General features: G+C 44.5%; 1 protein-coding gene across 6 annotated transcripts in view; it reads right to left on the bottom strand.

Moving 5' to 3' along the window:
• ATXN1 (ataxin 1) overlaps nucleotides 1-19,283 on the bottom strand; it is a 412,241-nt gene that overhangs the window by 174,318 nt on the left and 218,640 nt on the right. For all 6 annotated transcript variants that reach the window (XM_040249310.1, XM_040249304.1, XM_040249307.1 and 3 more), the window contains one exon: nucleotides 6,148-6,208. The gene's annotated coding sequence lies outside the window, so the exon portion shown is untranslated. The remainder of the gene's footprint in view (nucleotides 1-6,147; nucleotides 6,209-19,283) is intronic.

Consider the following 19,283-nt stretch of genomic DNA (forward strand, 5'->3'; position numbering starts at 1 on the left):
AGATCCACTGCACACTCGATGAGGGAGGAGGGAACTTCTGCTTTAAGCCAGCGAGAGTGCAGGATAGACTCTCTGCAGCACAAGCCCATCCTGTCCTGACTAACACGATGGCTTTTATTTCCTCTACTATCAACATTTGGCAATTAATCATGTGTAATAGTGTAATAATGCCTTGTGATCATCCTTATACTCATTGCCCTTTATTTTTTTAAATTTCCTTAACTTTACCTGCCATCATGCCTCTTTAACAAGAGCCTCTTAAACATGGTGACCTTTGTTTCTACTCACAGGGCTCTCCTCTTCACCCTCCAATCCCCCTAAATTTAGCAGTGAGCCTTGCATACAGCAACTGTTCAACTCATAATTGATGACTTAACATTTTCCCATTAAGAAATAATCCCCCTAATATAATGACAATTATTTACTTTCAGTAACTAATGCCATTCCACTGGCATGGATAATTAGGAATTAAGCACAATAGCTACTATAAAACTTTAGGGACTCACCTGGGGCCTTTGTCAGCATGGCCTCAGGATTCTTTGTCAACTAATCGTAGGTTGGCTTGGTGATCATCTCTTATTTGTGTTGATCCCAGCGTCTGTGGTCCTGTTTAATGATATGTGTCTGGGCTTCCTATTCCTTCATCTGTACATTTAAACAGTCCTAAGGACCAGCAATGATAACAGCTATGGAAACATACTAGCTGTGAGACCGTAGGCTAGTCACCTCATCTCTCTATGCCCCCGTGTCCTTATCTATAAGGTGAGAGTAAAAAAATATATCTAGTAAGGTTGTTGTGAGAATTACATATATTAATATGTGTAAGGTACTTAGGAAGTTAAGTACTAAGACACAGTGGTGGGGTTTCCCAGGTGGCGCAGTGGTAAAGAACCCACCTGGCAATGTAGAAGACACAAGAAACGTGGGTTTGATCCCTGGGTTGGAAAGATGCCCTGGAGGAGGAAATAACAATGCCTGGAAAATTCAATGGACAGAGGAGTCTGGCCGGGATGAAGTCCTGCAGGGTCGTAAAGAGTCAGAGATAACTGAGCACGCATACACACTAAACGCTAGAATCATTTTCTGAGCACCCGCTGGATGGCAGATATTAGAGAAACAGGGATGAATAAGAGGTTGCCCAGTTTCTAAGGAGTTTACAATCCAGTAAAGGTGATTAAATATTGATACCTAAACAAGTGAACTGAAGTGTTACAGAACCAGATACAGAAAGTGCGTGCACACACACACACAGAAAAGGCAGACCTGCATGCACACACAGCTGCACACACTCACGTGTACACAACTCCTGGCGGCTGCCTACAAACAAGAAAGTGCTCCTTTCCCCTGGAAGAAAGGAAGCTGGAAGGTTCCATGGAGAACTGACAGCTGACCTGAGTTTATGATATGAATAAGGTACGTGCCAGGCAAGATGAGGCACAAAGACATCCAAGTAATTAGATGTAAGAAGAGGCAACAAACCATTTATTCACGTATTCATCCAGCAACGATTTATCAAATGCCTCCTCTGTGAGTGTATTGCCTTAAGTCCTGGGACACAGCAGTTAATGATACTGAGAAGATTGCTGCTTTTGCTACCTTCTAACAGAGGAGACTAACAATAAACCAGTTAAGAGATATGCAAACCAAGGAGCTAGGAAGAAAACCCAGTAGGTTGAGACGGCCAGGGGGCAACAGGGGACACACCAGACTCCGCCCCTCCATTTGTAGAAGTGTAGAAAGTGACAGGTGAGAGCAGAGCCAGAGGCCAACACCAGACTCCATCCCTTTGTTTTTCCATGGGAAGAATTTCCCCTAAACCCTCCTGGCCTTCTACTCCATCCTTTTTCTTTTCCCAGGGATGTGGAGCGAGGTACCTGGCTGGGGGCTAAAGCCAGGGGGGACCACACCTCTCCTTGGGAAACCATAACTTCACTGGGCAGAATTACACTACCACAGGGGTAGGAGGGGGAGAATTAGGTTCTCTTTTCCCTTCCTTCTTCACACAGACAGTGGCCCACAGGCTCAAAACTTTCCTGCAGGTAGACCGACCAAGCCCAGACCAGAGAAGCTCTTTGAGATTCGCATCCTAAGATACAACTTCTCAGTTAACAGTCGCCAGTCCCAGAGGCTCGCCCTGCCTCCATCTGCCTTATTACACTTGTCTTATCTCTCAGCTGGCTCAGGACTTGGGAAGGAATGAGCACTCTTTGAAAATAAAGGTTTTCATACAATAAAAACCTTTCCTCCCTCAACAGACCTCAGAACTAAATTAGGAAGCACTATCTGAATCTATCAAACCTGTCATCTTAATGAAAAATCCTTCAAATCTCTTACTTAATAGCTCCAAAGACATGGTTGGGGTTTGACTGAGCGGTCTAGCTAAAGAGGTATAATAAGGCAAATTCAACAGAAATAGCAAATATTGGGGGAGAAGGGAGATGACTTCAGTGCCACTGTGAAACCCTAGGGTACACAGTTCATGGTCCGTAGCCACAAAGAGGAAGAAGAGGAAACGTGAAATCTTTAGATAGTCTTACCTTATGATTTCCTATCTACATGTTTTTTTTAAAACCTCACCAGTAAACGAAATTTTTGAATTTATCTTTTCTCTTTTAAAAATTGAAAAACGTTTAGTATTTACACACTTGCCTCATTGCTTCCTTATGAGGCTGGATGAGACCAAAACATTATCGTGGAGAAATTATTAATGATATAGTTACTATCTACAAGACTCAGTTCTGAGCATTAGAGAAATAATTTTTAACAAGATGAAGAGTGAGAAGGATGACTCCTAGGTTCTTTACCTAAAAAGACTGCTCAGGCCCCCAAAATGTTATGTATCAAAAAAGCAAATACAAATCAAATGTCAAATAGATGGTAAAGATTTTTCAAATGAGTCAGGAGTTTGGTGGGGGGAAGCATCTGCTACTACCCAGAGTGATCACAATGGTTTCACGGAGAATTTTTTTTTGGGGGGGCACACACATGGTATGTGGGATCCTAGTTCCCCAATCAGGGATTAAACCCACACCCCCTGTATTTTAAGTACAGAGTCTTAACCACTGGACAGTCAGGGAAGTCCCCATGGAGGATTTGAGAGATGAGAAAACATCAAAGAAATGTGAAAACTCCACCCACCCCACCACACACACTGGAGACTGCACTTAGAAACTGCACCTCTGGTGGAAGCCCCTAGAAGATACACCATGTGCAACAGATCACTGGGTGCAGCCCTACAGGGCCTGCCCTTGCACTGCTCTGAGAGGGGTCTCCTCAACCCCCTGTGGACCACGTTAAATGTGGCCTGTTTCCCTGTCCACTTTCAGCCAGGAGCAGCTGAGTGCCATGTACAGGAAGCACTCTGCCCACCATGCCCCTCTGCCAGGGCCTCCTGGCCAGAGGGCTGATTAGAAGAACAGGCTCTCACCGACTCGAGCTGGGCAGTTCTCTGCCAGCACACTCAGGGACCCGCAGAATTTTACTACAGACACAGCCTTCCCCTCATTGAGCCCCCAGCTCGGTGGGGACAGGAGGCAAGTGTTGATAGCAGAGACGGATAGGATAACAATGACCCAGTCCACACTCTCTACAGGAGAGGAAAGGCGGGCCGGGATAACATGGAAAAAAAGGCGGGAGGCACAGGGCTGCGTTCATCCTGCTCAGGACACACGGGCTGCCACGGCCATGATATTTTTTCTGGCTGCACAGACATGTTGCTATGGAACCAATACATGCCACTGCTACTTGGCCTCTGGCAAATAAAATCGCAGCACTGGAAGGAGTATTTCCCTTAAAGGGATACCATGGAGGCCGGGCGCTGTTGGAGCTTGGACCCTGGAACAATGCTGCTGCTGTTTCCCAACCCCACCGAATACCATGAGCTGGAGCCCAGTGGACCCGTTTCACAAGCTTAACACTTGCACAGCACGTGAAACTGTGTGGTACCAACACAAGGCGTGGGGATCAGCCTCTGAGTTGCTTTTTAAGAAACTCACAGCTTCAGTATATTTTTGGTTCCTCACAACCAGTAAAAGCAAACAACATGCAGTTTTTGGGGACAACGATTTGATGCCTCCTGACTGTGGACTTCAAATTGCTTCAACCCAGCAGCAAACCGAAGTTGCCGTAAGCAGCTCAGTGTGGGTTCAGGTGGTCCTTATCTTACTGCTTCACCATTTCTTAGGTCATACCCATCTCTACCACTTTTTTAACTTAAAGAACAGCACAAAATAGGCAAGGAATTCAGCACTTTCCGCCTTTTCCCAAGGCCCTTCACCGTCTCCTGCTTTAGTCGTGATCAATCTCTTGGTTCCACCGAGACCCTCCAGTTTCCCCAGGGAGCAGCAGGCCTCGGTGTTCCACGTTATAGTGGTGTGCTCTGGGGGATAAACCTTCTGAGCTTTTCCTGGATAAGATGAGGGAATGGACACCCTCACACTTCTAATGATGCACAGTTCATGCACAGGGAATATGTGGGAACAAGAGACATCAATTCTAGAGTAACAGGAAGGCGAGATAGGCAGTTCCTTAGTGAATCAGCAATCCACGTTCTAAATTCTATACAGGATGCTGGTAGAACGCAGACTATCTCTGTACCCTGAGAGCAGAAAAATCAAGTTCCTTTACAAGAACTCCCAGCAGGGCTGAAGAGAAGCCCTCTGCTTGTCAAGATAAAGTGATTAAGTTGAGAAGTGGGATACAATGAGGGACACGGGCTCTCAATACTAGATTTGGACCAAGCTCTAGAGGTGATGAGACGTTTTGGAAATAAGTGCACTTAGATTGGCAACCTAAATGAAGGTGATCCAGAGCCAGGTGTGGCACAGGTGATTTGAAAGAACCACAGGTCGGTCCACCTTCTGGGAGCCCACATTTGTACAGTCTCCACGGTAACCCCCAACTGTACTCTCACGTAAAAAGCATACCTTTTTTTTTTTTTTAAAGAGAAGGAATGCTCCTCTGAGAGTCTATGACTGCACGCCAAATTTGCACAGCACGGCAAGAACCCTGTTCAGCCCCGCTCTGCAGGTGCAGGCAGTCCTGGGTGGGGGCATGCCGCTCTGCAGCTGGCCCGAACACACCTGCAGGTGCGCCTCAGAGTCTAGCAGCGAAGCAGGTGGACCACGGAGTCCCAGCACGTGACGGGGTGTTGCAAATGCGGTGGTTTGGGAAAGGCGCAAAGGAAAGAAACAATAGGCCTTTTCCGATGAGGTCCCAAACAAAAATGGTTCTGGGTACCTCCACGCCATCAGCTACTCTAGGTAGTAGTCAAGTATGAGAAAGTTAAATAGGGGTGAGTGCTCCTCCTGCCACTTGTCTTGAAAGATGGAGGTATGGTGTGGTGAGGGTGCCTTCAGTCGTGCCTGCCTCTGTGACCCCATGGATGGAGCCTGCCATGTTCCTTTGTCCATGGGATTTCCCAGGCAAGAATACTGGGGTGGGTCGCCATTTCCTCCTCCAGGGAACTTCCCAACCCAGGGATCAAACCTGGGTCTCTAGCCTCTCCTGCACTGACAGTGGCTTCTTTACCATCGGGATGACATCAGGTTGAACCACCTGTTAACTGTATCCTCAGGGGTCACTGGGACTCAAAAGACAGCTGTGTGTGGGGTTGAGGGGCCATGACTGCACACAGCTGAGAGTCCAATGCCTCCCTCATAATCTAGGCTCAGAAGAGGGTGGCGGGGGAACGAAGCCCTCGGGACCTCAGCTGTCCCGTTTGTACACAGGGGCTTTGCCAGACAGGCTCTAACGTCCCATCTAGTGCTCACATCCTATTATTCTCTCTCGTGGTGTTAAGACAGTATGTCACATGAACAAAATGCATGGGTTCTCCTTGCCCACGGCTGTGGTTCTGTGCATCAGCCACTGGAGGAAAAAAAAAAAAGAAATTTCCTCTCTCATCCCTTCTGCGAGATGAACAAGGTAACAGCAACGAAGAAGACCAACTTAGAGGAGACAAAACCCATGAACAGCCAAAACAAATGGCAGAAAAACACCCGGGGGAACCCTCCCCTCTGAAGGGAAGAGGAGACGCAATGAGTAGGAAGAGTATCTCAGTTCCAGGTGGGAGAAGGCCTACGGATTATAAGTGCGTACTAAGTGAGGCGAGTAAAACACCCGTGAAGGTGTCAAAGGATCACTCACCCTGTGAAAACAGCAGTCTGGTCTCTCTCCACCCAGAAAATGGACTAATTTCTTTGGAAAACTGGAAGAGAAAAAGAGATTAAAAATAAAACATTAAACCCATCCTATAAATTGGCTTGGGGACACGGGCCAAGGAGATGAGACCCTCTAGCACCGGGCCCCTGATTACTTACTAGGCACACAGCTAATGTCTGAAGACCGTGGACCTCCCACCGCTTGGCTGAGTATGAGAATTTTAAAGACGGCGCTCTGAACAATTAATATGGAGAAAATACTCATGTGCATGATTTCTTTATCTCCGGAGGAGTGACCCTCTGAAAAAGGAGTGTCGTGGGGCCGCATCCCGCGGGTCTTCAAGCCTTGTAGTTGCCCAGGCTCAAGATGGGAGGAAGAGCCCAGAGACAGCAACAGAGACATCTGGTTTACTGGACAAGGGGGTCCTCCACCGAGGCCTTGGAGAGACAGCTTCCCGTGTGTGACAGACGATGAGCAAGACACGGATATGTCCGCACTTCTCACTAATTGGGAGAGGAGGCTACAATTTATAGGGGGAATAGAGGGCAGGTGGACTCCCCCAGTTACCAGGGAAACCCAGAGGTTAGGGCAGAGCAAGTACGTAGGCAGTTACTGATTAAGGCCTGTAATTAAGGGATTGGATAGTCATGTGAGTGAAGCTGAGCCTGGTCGGGCAGGCGATGTAGAGATCAAGGGAACAGCCATCTTGATCGGCCGGACCATACAATATATAGTCCACATATATAGTGGTGACAGGGAAATCATTTTTAGGTAGACCTTTAAAAACGCCACGTCTCACCTCCACAATGGGGTTAACGGAAGATGTCTTCACAGTAACCAGAGCATCCCATCACGTCACTTTGCCTTCTCCCAAAATGGGGCACCCACAACTCGATCCATCCCTCCCCCCCGCCGCCACTGAAGTCCATGACCCCAAAGGGATCCATAATTAAGCTCCTACGGGAAGGGGGACTTGGCAGAGAGGCGCCCACATATCAGGCGGACTGAGTAATCCCGTGAGGAAGCCACGGTGTCTGAGATAAAGTGTGGGAAAGAACCGAGATGATGTGAGTGTTGGAAGAGGAAGCCTGGAAGACAAAGGCAGATAAGGCGGTGACAGCCACAGACCGTTTAATCTGCATCACCCAAGGAACTCAGCACAAGATCCAAGTTTTTAAAAATTTCCACAGGCTGTTTTCAAGACGGCTTTGCAGGTTCAGGAGGGGAGGAGGCAAGGCGAGCCTAGCTCCCCCGACTGGTAATTTTCACACGATCCCAGAGTACCAGGGATCCAGTCTCCAGCCACTGCTTTTCCTTCCTTTTCCCTAAAAGGCAAGGAGCACTGCGACCTCGAGGGCTGGATGGACAGTCTCCTCCCGGGGAGGTGTCCACTGGCCACAGATTCCCAGACTCGGTGCCTCAGAATCTTCTAGGCTGCCTTCACAGCCCCAGGGAGAAACCCCCCCTCCCCGACCACCAGCCTGTGCGGGGAGAGGAGAGGGGTACTGAGAGCACATAACCCTGCCTCTTGAGAAGTTCACAGGCTGACTGAAAGCACTGCAGGGAAACACGGCAATCCCCGAGAGGCGGTCCTGGCCCCACTGGTGAAGTCTCTGAGCGCCTTCTTTCGAAAGCAACGCTTTATAATTCACTCGCATACATTAACCTTTTCCTCCTCAAGGCAGACAGGAGGTCTAGAGTGAGATTCACCAGGAGCCCACACACTGATTTCAGAGTCAAACCTGAATCTGAGTCTCAGATGCGTCACCCGCCACCTGTGTGATGCCGGGGACATCAACTCTCGGAACCCTCTCCTTATTTGCATTGCTGGCGGTCATACTACCAACTTCACATCATGTCTCAGGTTCTCAGTGCAGTCCTTGGCACGCAGAAGAGACTTAGTAAAAAGAAAATCCCCTAATGCCGGGCAGCAGAACACGTTTACAGATCTGTGATGACAAGACACGGCAGAGAAAACTGTGGGTATCTGTATTGTGTTCTCTCTTTCTCCACCCCCTCAAAAATGAGATGAGAAAAATGAAAACAAAGTAAAACCATTTACTGTGAACAATTAGGGCTTGTCAGATGGCTCAGTGGTAAAGAACCTACCTGCCAATGCAGGAGACTTAAGAGACTCACGTTTGATCCCTGGGTGGGGAAGTTCCCTGGAGAGGGAAATGACAACCCACTACAGTATTGTTGCCTGGAGAATCCCATGGACAGAGGAGCCTGGCGGGTTACGGTCCATGGGGTCACAAAAGTCGGACACAACCAAAGCGACTAGGCACACGCCCACGTGAACAATTAGGTAATACAGATAAGGAAGGAAAAAAACCCAGATAATACAAAGCAGCAAAAGTTCCACTAATAACACTTTGAACATTTTCACTTCTACAGCGGCAAGCTCTCAGCTATGCTCAAATATACAGAATATAACATACACATACTTATATAAATAAAATTATAGACATACATATAATGTATTTATAACATTCTATGATACCATTCATATTGTTCTTGTCTAATATTTTACTTGTTCTATTGCAAACCTCTTTTAACATCAACAAATCCATCCCCATCATAATTGCGTAAGGACTACAAGAGTATTGCGATGAAAAAAACGAACCACTAAATCCATATTTGTTGAATTTACAGGATTTATCAGTATCCCACATGGATGAGAAACGACTACACTTGTGGTAGCATGTGACTGTTTTGCTTCTATATCTTCATCAAGATTGAGAAAGGCAGCGTGTATAAATATCAGAAGCCTTAACAACAAAAAATCGTTCTGGTGTGAGTGGGTGTAGCTGATGCATATACTGCAGGGAATAATATCACAAATCACAGTATTCAGTGAGTTTCCAATATATTGAAAGGGGACAAAATTTTAAAGACTAGGATTACCAGTGGATATAGGTGCCTCTTTCAAGCGTGAAAATCATTAACCCTGAAGTTCAAGAGGTGTCCCTGTTTGAGGCCCAGTTGTGGTGGAGTGACTTCATGGTACAGAGAGAAGTAAACTGGAAATTGTAGACTCCTGTGTGAACCTACAAATGATAATCACATTATACGAACTAGAAAACTTTTTTTTAAAAAATCAGAATTTACCATATTTAAAAGATATCAAGAATGGGAATGTTTGTGCGGTCTCGATATTTCTAATCTAATTTCCTTCTCAAAGAGAATGGTTGGTTTGGTAAAAACATATGTGATACAGCTTAACTGAGTTGCGCGACACATGCTTGTCCTCGACTGAGAAGCTTGTAACTGGGAAGGTGAAGGTAGCCCCACGATCAGCAGAGTGTAGAGTGAACTCTTCCTCCAGTTATGAATGGAACCCTTTAATGCATTGCCAACTCTGCTCCTACAAGCAGGCAGGAGGTGGGGAATCGCCAGAGAGCACAGCGAAAGAAAGACAGGACACACTGTGGCCGCAGAGAAATGCCAAATCAGATACCAGCTGAAAAATTCTGGTATCTGAGACCAAACGTGGAGAAACACAAGAGTTCGACTTGTGAAACCCGCAAGAAATGCACAGGTGATAAACACTTCACACGCTACGTTCTAAGAAAAGTTCATGCTTTGTCCAGCTTATGTGACTTTTAGGGGAAGCAATAATTAGTGGTGGGGGGGGCATGTTCTTAGAAGAGATTTCTACTGTTCTATGTTGTCCATGAGTAGTAACAGCATCAACACCTGGAGATAAGAACTTAGATCTTAAATTTTAGCTCTGGATAGAAGCAGAGAAAGCATCTCTTCCACAACTCCCTCTAGGGACTTTACTGTATGGAGGAATATGGAGTGAGCTACGTTTAACAGATCTCTTTTGATGGTACAGTTCAGGAGCTTGTGAGAAGTTCCTAGATCTAACCACGAACTTCTTCAAGGGACAGAGTTTCTGCTTTGCTTCACTCTGTCGCGGTCCCTGCTTTCTGCATGAGAGGAAACCAGATGGTCAGGCTGTGTTGTGCAGTATCCAGTATAATGTCTCTTTTATGCAGTGGAACCTAAATGACACACGTCCTTAAATGTGCTTTCAAAGGGACCTTTGCATCCTTTGATGGTGTAGGTGGGCTGGCCTGGAGTACATCCTTTGATGGTGTAGGTGGTCTGGCCCAGAGTACATTCTGTAGAGCAGACCCAGCCGTGGAAAATGAGGGTTTAGATTCTAAGATACCCCCATCCAATTGTGTGTCTCTGGTAAACATGATGTAGCTAGGAAAACTGGGCTGATACTCTCTATTCCACACTTACAACATATTTTTGGACTACTGATTTAGGAAAATTCTGTGTTGCCATTGTATAATGTCATCCTGAGTAAGCACTGGATTCCTTAATATTAACTATTCCCATTTACTGGCTAATTATGCCAACAAGGGCTTCCCTAGTGGCTCAGAAGTAAAGAATATGCCTTCAATGCAGGAGACACAGGTTCAATTCCTGGGTCGGGAAGATCCCCTGAAGAAAGAAAAGGGAATGAACCACTCCAGTGTTCTTGCCTGGGCAATCCCATGGACAGGGAAGCCTGGCAGGCTACAGTCCACGAGGTTGCAAAAGAATGGGACACAACCTCGTGACTGAACAACACTTATGCCAACAAGTCTTATCTACTATCTTTAATCCTCACAAAATCTCTGTAAAACAGGTTCTCTTAGACCCAGTGTGCAGATAAGGAAAACAAGGTTCAAGACAAGTGGCCTATCCAAGGTTACATAACCAGTAGGTGACAGAGCAAGAATTCAAAGCCAGGTCTGCCTGGCTTTTCTGGCCAAAGAGAAAAAGAGAGGAGCACTATGGCAACAAGCATGTGGATTTCTGCATGGAAGCCCTGGTACGTAGCATTCTGGTGAACACAAAAGCCAGCACTTGCTCCCACTAAGTAAGCAGACATTTCTTTTTTCAGGTTACAAAATAGAGGTGGGGAGGCAAGTGAGGATGCTAGAACCAATGTCACCCACAACACTGAAGGGTGACTCGCGCCATCCAACAGGCGCTGGGCAAACATGCTTCAGGCAGAGGAGCAGGACCAACCTGCTGAGAGTTGCAATGACGCAAAACGGAGCCGCGGCAAGTGGCTCGAACAATTACTTTGCATCATTCTGATTATGAGCCACAAGCATGCAATCAACAGCACAGAGATGATCTCAAATGATCTTCATCGGCATTTTGCTTCAGCTATCAGAGAAGATGGAACAGACTCTCATCGGACCTAAACACAATGTTAATGACCCACATACAAAGAAAGTGCAGGCAGAATAGTGGCACAAAGGCAGTGGCCTTGCTGGATCCCGGTGGTCATAATAGATGCATTTTATTTCGTTCAACTTTTCCATTTACTACCTCAGAGTAAATAAATACCATTTATGTGTTTCTCATCTGATACACTTATCCACAGTCTAACTCAATTGAAAGACTTAAGTAAGCTTACAAATTCCCCAGACTTAATAATGCATGTGGTACACATCTCCACAATCAAATTCCATTGTAAATTTTGGTGAGTTTGCATTTCCCCCGCTCAACTGCGGCCCAGCCCTGAGAGCAAGGAATTGACATCATTTATTTCTGTATTCCCAACATCGAGTCCAGTGTCTGGCATCAACAGCAGACAACCAAAATATGCAGAAATGAATGAAGTCTCATTGGGCCATAAATAAGAAGGCACACTTACTGAGCAGATGAATGATCCCCCAGTTGTTCTAAGGGCAAGATCTGAATTCCAAAATGTGTCTACAAATTGAAAAGATGATGGTACAAATTGAAAAGATTTGGGGAAATATATACCATGAAAATCTGTTCCTAGGGGGAAAAAACACACAGATACAAAAATAAGGAAAGACTGCCCTCATACCAACTGAAGAAAATCATTTGCAAGGGGATTCTCACCAAACTGTGCTCAACATTAAAGCCTTTAAGCTCTGGAGGAGAGAGTATTTGGGGAGCAGTTTCCAAGGAGAGTAATTAAAATCACTATAGGTTAGGAACCACATCTGGAAGAGAAATACTGATTATTAGATTATGGGGCGGGGGGAAAGAAGTCAACTTTTCTTCTCAAAAAGTAAAGAAAAAAGGCTATAAAGCTTTCAATAGATCAGCACTAAACCAACGGGCTTTTGGTGACTCAGTGGTAAAGAACCCTGCCTGCCAATGCAGGAGACATAAGACACCTGGGTTCAATCTCTGGGTCGGGAAGATCCCCTGGAGAAGGAAATGGCAACCCGCTCTAGTATTCTTGCCTGGGAAATCCCATGGACAGAGGAGCCTGGCGGGCTACAGTCCATGGGGCCGCAAGAGTCAGATGTTTAGCACCTAAACAACAACAAATGAAAACTAACACTTTCACTATTAGTTGGGGCAGTAAGCCTCACAAAATGGGACAAAGCCTCTATTTCACCTTTAGATAAATATTATATCTACAGCAAAATGTGACATCTCACCGGATTCATCCATTATAGAGATCCTATTTGGATTGTACTGAATGGTTACCTGCCATTCAGTGTGATGAAGCATTTTCAGGTAGACGTTACTCCTAGCTTTATGATTTCCTGGGAGCCTGTGTTTGTGGGTGATTATGAGTGTATGTTGTGTGTGCGCAGGTCTAGAATTTCCAATGATCTCAAAGGATATTATAAATAATCTTTTTTTAAACTTTCATATTGGAGTAGAGTTTATTAATAATGTTCTGTTAGTTTCAACTGCACAGCAGAGTGATTCAGCTATACATATACATGTATCTATTCTTTTTCAAATTCTTTTCCCCTTTAGGTTGTCATTGAGCAGAGTTCCCTGTGCTATACAGTAGGTCCTTATTGGTTATCCAGCAAAGGAGGGATATAGTTTAGGAGTTTGGGATTGAGATGTACACACTACAATGCTTAAAATAAAAGCCTTTTAAATTGAATATTTAATATCCTTGAGTTGCCAAAACATACTATATAAGTTCCTCAAAGTCCGTTCCCATACACCTTAACAATTCTGTTAGTAATTAGCATAAGTTCACTGCATGAATGGCTAAAGGGTTGAACAGAGAGCAAAACAAAATCAGCAAACCAACGGTATCTCAAAATTCCAAAATTGACCATTACTACCTTAGCAAGGCTGTATCTCTGGCTTGGAGGGAGTGGTAAAAGAAGCAGGATGCTATTTTTAGAGTAAAAAGCCACAAGCTTTCTGTGCTGTACATTTCACAGCATGTCCCTGCAGTATAACTCCTCTTACTATACGTAAAGATCAGAGCTACTTCAGTTTAGTATAAATAGGGACTTTCACAGGGCAAAGGCAAGCATCAAATACTGTGACTTTTTTTTTTTTTGGCTATGGCATGTGGGATCTTAGTTCCCTGACCAGGGACTGAACCTGCTCCCCTTGCACTGGAAGCGTTGGAGTCTTAAACCACTGGACCACCAGCGAAGTCCCCTAGATACTGTAACTTTAAAAAATGCTGCCTGTGTTAGAAACATTTCAGTCACACTGGGTAGGAGTCCTGGTGGTGCCAGATGCAAAAGTTAAGGCCCCAATCAAACAAAAAAGGCTTAATTAAAGAACACATCTGGACACAAAGTTGGAGTTCAGCAAATTCTCAAAAGTCATTTTCTCTTACATCTACATGAGCTTTACAGCTTTCAAACTACTCGAGTATAGCGTGAATGGTCAGCTCTCAACACCACTAAATTGTATTGATTATTTAACGGTACTTCTTAAATGTCTAGAATAGTCAAGGGCTGGCAAACTTTTTCAGTAAAAAGAGCCAGATAGCAAATATCTTAGGTTTTGTGGGTGTGACAATCTGTCACAACCACTCAGGTCTGCCACTGTATACCACAAAGGCTGCCATAGACAATACTATACAAACGGGCATGGCTGTGTGCCAATAAAACTTTATTTGTAAAAGCAAGAGGAGGCGGGATATGGCCCATGGGCCAGAGTCTGTCAACCCCTGGTCTAGAATATCATCATACTAGGAACTTGAAAAACAGAATCTCTGTTTCCTCCTTTTCCCCAAAAGAGATTTTATTTTTACTTAGTAAAAAGTCAGATGACAATATCACACACTATCCAAAAGCAGTAACTGGCTTATTTCTGCAGCACTTACCACTGAACTTCCTTTACAATAAGTGGGAAGGACAAATCTTTCAATGTCAGGTGGAATCTTCCAGAGGGGCAAATCTCTACATTTATCTCTGCATGACATACACGTAAAGGGAAGAGGCTACCCCAGAGAACCCTGGGTAAGTGCCCAATAGCCTTGAGAAGCAGTGACCTTTCTAGGCAATCAGGGAGACATCTGTGCCAGGGCAAAAAACAAACCACCTGATTAAAAATGGGCAAAGGACCTGAACTGACATTTCTCCAAAGAAAATACACAAATGGCCAATAAGCACACGAAATAATGCTTAGCATCGCTAACCATTAGGAAAAGGCAAATCAAAACCATACTGAGATACCACTTTGCACTTCTGAGGATGGTGGCTATTATCAAAAACAACAAACAAAACCAGAGAAATACCATATATTGGCCAGAATGTGGAGCAACTGCAACGCTTATGCATTACTGATGGGAATGTAAAATGGTACAGATACAGCTACTGTGGAAAACAGTATGATAGTCCCTTAAAAAAATTAAACACAGAATTACCGTATGATCCAGGAATCCCACTTCTGAGTATACACCCAACAGAAATGAAAGGAAGGACTTGAACATACATCTGTACATGCATGTTCATAGCAGTCTTATTCTTTAAAAGCAAAAGGTGGATGCTCTCAAGTGTGAATGAGCAAATGGCAGTCATCAAACACACAGTGGAATATTATACAGCCTTTTACAAGGAGGAAATTCTAACACGTCTTACAACATGGAGGAATCTCGAGGACATTATGCTACATGAAATAAGTCACAAAGGGACATACACGATATGATTCCACTTATATGAGGTACTGAGAGCCATCCAACTCATAGACAGAAAGTAGAATGGTTGTCAGGGGCTGGAAGGAGGGGTAATAGAGGGTCTGCTTCATGAGTACAGAGTTTCAGTCTGGGAAGACAGAAAGCATTCTTCAGATGAATGGATGATGATAGCTGCACAACACTGTGAATGTCCTTTATGTTGGTGAATTGTACACTTAAAAACAATAAATTTCATTTTATGCATACTTAACCACAAGTTTTTAAAAAAGATTTTTTAAAAAATCACATTTTTCAGGTGATCTGTTTGGACCAGGTTATCCCAAGGAGGTCCAAGTCTGTCATGCTTGAGAGGATTGGTTTACAGGAAGCAGCTGAGGAATTGCAACTGAGTTTGAAAATTTGACAGTCGCTGTTCCCAGGTGGCTCAGATGGTAAAGTGTCTGCCTGCAATGTGGGAGACCTGGGTTCAAACCCTGGGTCGGGAAGATCTGCTGGAAAAGGAAATAGCAACCCACTACAGTACTCTCAAAATTAGAAAATTAGAGATACCAAGGGAACATTTCATGCAAAGATGGGCTCAATAAAGGACAGAAATAGTATGGACCTAACAGAAGCAGAAGATATTAAGAAGAGGTGGCAAGAATACACAGAAGAACTGTACAAAAAAAGATCTTCACAACCCAGATAATCACGATGGTGTGATCACTCACCTAGAACCAGACATCCTGGAATGTGAAGTCAAGTGGGCTTTAGAAAGCATCACTACGAACAAAGCTAGTGGAAGTGATGGAATTCCAGTGGCGCTATTTCAAATCCTGAAAGATGATGCTGTGAAAGTGCTGCACTCAATATGCCAGCAAATTTGGAAAACTCAGCAGTGGCCACAGCACTGGAGAAGGTCCATTTTCATTCCAATCCCAAAGAAAGGTAATGCCAAAGAATGCTCAAACTACCACACAATTGCGCTCATCTCACACGCTAGTAAAGTAATGCTCAAAATTCTCCAAGCCAGGCTTCAGCAATACGTGAACCATGAACTTCCTGATGTTCAAGCTGGTTTTAGAAAAGGCAGAGGAACCAGAGATCAAATTGCCAACATCTGCTGGATCATGGGAAAAGCAAGAGAGTTCCAGAAAAACATCTATTTCTGCTTTATTGACTATGCCAAAGCCTTTGACTGTGTGGATCACAAGAAACTGTGGAAACTTCTGAAAGAGATGGGAATACCAGACCACCTGACCTGCCTCTTGCGAAATCTGTATGCAGGTCAGGAAGCAACAGTTAGAACTAGACATGGAACAACAGACTGGTTCCAAACAGGGAAAGGAGTACGTCAAGGCTGTATATTGTCACCCTGCTTATTTAACTTCTATGCAGAGTACATCATGAGAAACGCTGGGCTGGAAGAAACACAAGCTGGAATTAAGATTGCCGGGAGAAATATCAATAACCTCAGATATGCAGATGACACCACCTTTATGACAGAAAGTGAAGAGGAACTAAAAAGCCTGTTGATGAAAGTGAAAGAGGAGAGTGAAAAAGTTGGCTTAAAGCTCAACATTCAGAAAACGAAGATCATAGCATCTGGTCCCATCACTTCATGGGAAATAGATGGGGAAACAGTGTCAGACTTTATTTTTTTGGGCTCCAAAATCACAGCAGACGGTGACTGCAGCCGTGAAATTAAAAGACACTTACTCCTTGGAAGGAAAGTTATGACCAACCTAGACAGCATATTAAAAACCACCGACATGACTTTGCCAACAAAGGTCTGTCTAATCAAGGCTACGGTTTTTCCAGTGGTCATGTATGGATGTGAGAGTTGGACTGTGAAGAAAGCTGAGCACGAATTGATGCTTTTGAACTGTGGTGTTGGAGAAGACCCTTGAGAGTCCCTTGGACTGCAAGGAGATCCAATCAGTCCATTCTAAAGATCAGTCCTGGGTGTTCACTGGAAGGACTGATGCTGAAGCTGAAATTCCAATACTTTGTCCACCTAATTCAAAGAGCTGACTCACTGGAAAAGACCCTGATGCTGGGAAAGATTGAGGGCAGGAGGAGAAGGGTATGACAGAGAATGAGATAGTTGGATGGCATCACCGACTCGATGGACACGGGTTTGGGTAGACTGTGGGAGGTGGTGATGGACAAGGAGGCCTGGTGTGCTGCGGTTCATGGGGTCACAAAAAGTCGGACGCAACTGAGCAACTGAACTGAACTGAACTGGACTCCCTGAGGATGAAGGTGATAACTCAGAATCTCCACCTACAATAAGAAAAGTCTTTCCCTCCCTAACCCTGCTCTCCTTGGTCACATGCATCTGACTGCTTTTAGTTGATGCTCTTGAAATGTAAGGTCCTCTAATTCTGAACAGTGCTCAACGCCATAGAACCATGCCCAAGAGGTGACCTTATGAGAACTGTCCACATTCGCATAGCACTCTTCCAGGGATTACTCGGGTTTGCTTACATTCTTGCAAAGTCAGGCTAACAGAGGGCCACATGACCTACTACCAGCAGGGTGATGCTGAGTCATGGTTTCGCAACTGAAGGAACATGATACCTCTTCCCAGATTCTTGAGAAGAAACAGGAAGATTCTTCCAACTATAAGGAAGGAGAAAAATCCTACAGCCACACTGCTTATATATGACACGGACAACTACCTACTAGTCAGGATCGATCTTCTCCCACCCAAAACAAGGAGGAAGACTGGGTTCTCTTCCAACTCAGTTATCCAGAATGGCTATCAGAGGGTCTCAAATATCCCCACTAACTACAGGATTTTCTAACTTTCAGAGTTTTAGCCAACATGATGGGAAATTCAATTTTTCTTCAAGAGCACTCATCTCTGTTGTAACCTTTTTTTTTTTTTTTTGCCAGTTCTTGTCAGAGAATTCAAAGCACTGAAGGGAAATGTGTATATGGGGAGAAAACAACTGCTGGAGGAAAAAAATAAACTCAGAGCAGGGGTATAGACAAGATTTTTAGATAGCAAAAGCCATTGGTAAACAGGGTAATGTTGAATAACCAGCTGAAAGGGAGAAAGAAGCCCTGGTTTGTAGCGTTTGCAGATTTCTATAAACCCTCCCACCATGACTGACTTCCGGCTAGCAACCCGATGCCAACTTGTTCTCAAAATTCCTAAAAATTTAACAACTAACTTGTGAAAGCCAGTGCAAGCTGGCTCCAACACACCACTGGCTGAAGCCCATTTCCCTTATCTCACCAAAATCAAGTAGCCCTGTTTCATATCTGAAATAAACCCCCAAAGCGAAAGTCCTTTCTTAATTTCAGGCCTCTTCTTATCTTTGTTCTGGTTGTTGAGTCACTAAGCCGTGTCCGACTCTACCACCCCATGGACTGCAGCACACCAGGCTTCTCTGTCTTCTGCTATCTCCCAAACTCTGCTCAGACTCATGTCCATTGAGTCGGTGATGCCATCCAACCATCTCATCCTCTGTTGTCCCCTTCTCCTCTTGCCCTCAATCTTTTCCAGCATCAGGGTCTTTTCCAGTGAGTTGGTTCTTGGCGTCAGGTGGCCAAAGTATTGGAGCTGAAGCTTCAGCATCAGTCCTTCTGATGAATATTCAGGGTTCATTCCCTTTAGGATTAATTGGTTTGATCACCTTTCAGTCCAACGGACACTTGAGTCTTTTCCAGCACCATAATTCAAAACCATTATTTTTCAGTGCTCAGCCTTCTTTATGGTCTAACTCTCACATCTGTACAGGACTACTAGAAAAACCATAGCTTTGACCATACGGACCTTTGTAGGAAAAGTGATGTCTCTGCTTTTTAATATATTGTCTAGGTTTGTCACAGCTTTCCTTCCAAGGAGCAAGTATCTTCTAATTTCACAGCTTCAGTCACCATCCACAGTGATTTCAGAGCCCAAGAAAATAAAATCTGTCACTGCTTCCACTTTTTCCTCTCCTATTTGCCATGATGTGATGGAATTAGATGCCATGATCTTAGTTTTTTGTTTTTTTTTAATGTTGAGTTTCAAGCCAGCTTTTTCACTCTCCTCTTTCACTTTCATCAAGAGACTCTTTAATTACTAAAAGATATCTGTTGGGATTTCCCTGGTTCAGTGGTTGGGACTCTGCCTTCCAATATAGAGGACATGAGTTTGATCCCTGGTTGGGGAACTAGGACCCCTACATGCTACACAGCATGGGAAAAAAGATGAACAAAAATAATTTTTTTTAAGATATCT

The sequence above is a fragment of the Oryx dammah genome, unplaced genomic scaffold, assembly GCF_014754425.2.
Source record: "Oryx dammah isolate SB20612 unplaced genomic scaffold, SCBI_Odam_1.1 HiC_scaffold_11, whole genome shotgun sequence".
NCBI lineage: Eukaryota > Metazoa > Chordata > Mammalia > Artiodactyla > Bovidae > Oryx > Oryx dammah.